The sequence below is a fragment of the Ananas comosus genome, linkage group 9, assembly GCF_001540865.1.
Source record: "Ananas comosus cultivar F153 linkage group 9, ASM154086v1, whole genome shotgun sequence".
NCBI lineage: Eukaryota > Viridiplantae > Streptophyta > Magnoliopsida > Poales > Bromeliaceae > Ananas > Ananas comosus.
In genome coordinates this window covers 675,101-679,695 of record NC_033629.1, presented here as the reverse complement: position 1 = coordinate 679,695, position 4,595 = coordinate 675,101, and positions in this window count along the sequence as shown.

The window sequence follows — 4,595 nt, the reverse complement described above, 5'->3', positions numbered from 1 at the left end:
TCCTTCGATGTTTTGGTCGGGCTCACGATGCCCTAGGATCGGCACAAAACACAAGAGCAAAAACATATGGCAACACGGCCACGCGCCCACATGACAATATAGCTAGTTAGCTCCTCCTCGACGACTCAAACTAAACATGTTATTATTCTAGTAATTAAAGCTCAATTAGGGGAGAAACCACATTAGCTCGACAATTAAGTAGGCCAACAACTTTGCGACAATTGGGGATTAGTGTCTAATCTTGGGTTAGGGGATAGTTAGGTTAGTTAGCACTTGAAATGTATAAAAGAAACAGGTAGTAAAGGGTGAAGTTGACCCAATAGGCTCGTAGAATAGAGGCTTTTGAGTGGCTCGAGACTAAGTGGCGATTAGTTATAGGTTAGGGTTATCTCTCTCTCTCTTCTCTTTCTCACTAATTAGCTCTTTTTCGACAACATTTGATAGCTAAGACCAAAAAAGGAAAAAAAGTTGACATGATTTGGACCTAATATATATACATATGTTGGCTTTTATTTAGTGGATGTTTTTTGTTATCGAGACCCTAAAATTGACTCGCAATTTAATTATGGATTCTTTTACCTCTTTTAGTTGAGGGGGGGCATTTGCATATATTATTGTGCATGTGTGTTCCATTTTCTCAGCAAGCTAAGTTGTACCATGTGAATCTAAGGATCTCTTTCCTATGGTTTTATTGTATGGGGAACATTATAAGACAATCAAATATCCACTTGTTGCTCACTTGTTGGCGATGCGTCACCGCACTTTTTTAAACGCTCAAGTTAATTACTTTCCTAAAATGCTTAAATTAGCACGACGAAGGGAAAAAGTATGTATACCTTGTATAGTGATATTTAGGATATTTTTCTTTTGAGGTGATTATATAATTAAAATGACATGGTTCATTTACTATGCACAGGTCATAGACAATAAATTTTTCTGTTAGTAACAACATCAGTTCTGCTAATGTTGTCATCCTTTCTTTTGTTTTTTTGTTCCCTTCTTTTTTATTCCCCTTTAATTTCACATTGCAATTTACACTCACAATAAGTGGACTAGGGTTTACTTGCATTAGAGATAATGACACTTCTCCACCAATGAACCTCCAACAACTTCTCCCTCTCTCTCTCTCTAGATCTCTCTCTCTCTCTCTCTCTCTCTCTCTCTCTCTCTCTCACACANTTTTTTTTTTTTTTTTTTTTTCTATTTTAATCATAAAACTCAAAAAGAGAGATAGTTGCGGACTCAATCATATGGTCAACATCACGGTGGTAACAAAGTACGATATTATAACCCAGCAAAGTGAAGACTCCTAAGCCCATTTTAGGGTCCCATGTGTACGTCGTTCAGTGGTCTCCCCTTCAAACCATGTGACAACGTTAGGACTTTTTCACTTCCTTCATTACATATGAGAGGAATTTAATTTAATAAATCCCCACTATTTGAATTCCGGCGTATCTATTTCTTTATATTATTCTTTCTAAATTTGCGATTCGGCAATGTTTCTTTCACTATTGAGTGTGGGCTCCATTATGAGTCGGCTCAAGTTCTCTATATTTTTTTTCTATTTTTTGCTTGAATTGAATCGAATCAATAATTGCTAAGTGTAGGTTATTTCAAACCAGCTCACGTTCTTGACATGTTTTTCTCTTTCTTTACTTAAACCAAATTGAGTTTTTCTTTTTGTTTGCTTAAATCAAAACAGATCACATATCTGAATTGGGCCGAACTGCTCCTCTTTTACTTTCTTCGGTTGTTATCTTTCTTCATCGGCAAAATGAATCACACCCCTTATTGTCGTTTCTTTCATCACTATTTACTCTTCCTTTGTCACCGTTTTTTATTTTTTTTCTAATTATCTATCTGTTGCATTACACGAATTACTACACTAGACACTAGTTATTAATTATTTACCCCAAAATTTGTTTGCTATAATTGTCATATGGCCAGTTGGCATGAATGTCATCTAAATTTGTTTATATAATAAATCTCTGAGACTTAATTTGAGCTTCATTCATAGTGAGTGGTGCCCTTTGAATAAGACAACATACCAAATTTCGGATAAATTTTGTCCCAAAAATTATTGATTCAGTTTTGCTTTGCTCCTAAAATTTGATTTGTTGCGATAGAAAAATTTATACACTCATTTTAGGGAAGCAATATTGCAAATCAATAATTACTAGGTTTAAAACAGTGATCTAACATGTGGCGCGAGTTTAATGTCGCGGCTAAAGATTAAAACAATTTAAAAGTTCAGCGATCAAAATAAAATAATAATAATAACACATAAGCCTTAAAATTGGTATGACAGATGAATTCTAGGAATTAAATTGCCATCAAAGTGGAAGTGAAATATTGTTGTTCTTCAGATGAGATTATGGTTCACACATGAACATCTCATCAATGGGAAGGGGACAAAAGAGGAAATTTGGTTTAATTCTAAGTTTGAATTTGACCAACCACCAACCAAAGAATGGGAGGACACAATGCAGTTTAATTTGGCCTTCTATAGTAAAACTAAAATACTTCTAAAAGTAAACCGATCGAGATACTTACTTTCATATTAGTTTTACTAATAAAATATTAGAATCGATGATAATCGACAATATTAAACTTGATCTCTAAATTATCTCAACTTTTTAGAACCTGAATTCTACGATTTTTAGACATCATTTGCTTACTATTCAAATAGTTTCAAAATTGAACTAATTTTAATAACTAGTATAAGATGAACTTAAAGATCATTTGATCACTACGCAAATGATATTAAAACTTTACATAGTTGTGTTTTATGAAGTTCAAATAGTTTATATCACATTTAACAGCGCGTTGATTGTCATCCAGGTGTCATTTTGCCCAAAATGACTAAGAAGCAAACACCTTGATTTATTGGAAAACTATTCCCCCCCTACTCAAAATGCTAAGAAGCAAACACCTTGATTTTATGGAAACATTCCCCCCCCCCCTCCTCCTCTCTCTCTCCTCTCTCTCTTCTCTCTTTTCTCTCTCTCTCTCCTATATATATATATATATATATATAGAGTTTGGTGGGGATACTATCGATAGCACCAAGGATTTAGTGCTATCGAGTTTTCCACCGTTAGATCTATGCCTTTGATCATTTTCAACCGTTAGATTATACTATTCAACCCACTACCTACTCAACCTTAAGGGACCCACATCATCATAACCGCACATCCCTTAATCCAATGGTCAAAAATCTACAAGCATCAACAACTTGGTACTTTTAAAAGCATAGGAGCACAATTCTATATATACATATTATTTGGGTTGGTATATCCTCTTTCTATACTGTTTCAGGTGCGAACCCAACAAAAGGACTCGGACCAAATTAGGCTCGATCCTGAGGGGAGATGGACCGAATCCAAACCTATGGATCAATTATTTATGCTACAGTCAAAAGTACAAATAGTCTCTGTACTATTCCAGTAAAGCAACTTGGCCCATGTAATCATCACTAAAACATTTTAATTTTTAGACTATCTCATATATTACAAAGAACCAAGTGTTTTCGCCTCTTCTCCCATAAAATGATTCACTTATTTTAGTTTAATTTTAGACCAAAAAACGGGAGTTTATTTGTGGCGAAAGTTAACGAATGTCGAGATTTAACTTCTTTTTGATGATTAGTGAATAAACTATACTATGAGGATAGTACAGGGTTTGTCCATGCATTTTTCTCGTTATGTCTAAATCCGCGTTAATCAAGGATACTCTAGATATCCATCCCCCACACATTAAATTCTCTTGTCCTAGTCTTTTGTTGGTATTATGTCTTGTCCTTGTTCTCACTAGTTTTGCATGGCCCTACCTGTCCATGATCTACGCAAATCTCCTATTGATGTTTTTTTTTTTTTTTTTTTTTTTTTTTTTTTTTTTTGTGAGAGAGAGATAGGTAGCACGCTACCCGCTTCGTTTAATTCATTTAGAAATAAACTTAGCTAGAAATGTGAATCAACTAGGATTCAAACTTGGATCTCGGGTACCAACCAACAAGCCCTTTGCCACTTGCTCTAGGGACGGTCGGTAATCTCCTATCGATGTTATGTTAACCACATAAACCTCAGGTCCGAATTCAAACACAGAATCTTAAACTTTATAAAGATATCTTATGTACCTAAACTAAGATATAATATTATTACCGATAGTATCTACACATTAGCAGTCATCTTTTTAAAGATGCGCTAAATAAAGACCTGTTTGGATTCACGAACATTTTATTCAGCACCCAATAGTTAATTGCTGAAAAGTACTAAGGATGACTATAACTGTATAATACATACAACATCCAAATTGTTTTTTTTTTTTCCTCAAAACATAAGAAATCGAATCTTAGGTGCAGCACGTCATCCTAAATACTTTATTATAATTTTGAAAATTTTAAACCAAGCTATGAACTTGGCATCTTTTACTGCACCCACACAACATATTGTTCCGAAGTTTATGCAATCATTATTGCATCGAAAGCTACGGAACACCAGCAAACTTATAGAACATCGCAATTTATAAACTATATAAAAACCATATATACGGCTCAAATTCTACATATAAAAGCAAACAAATGAATGAAAAGGAAA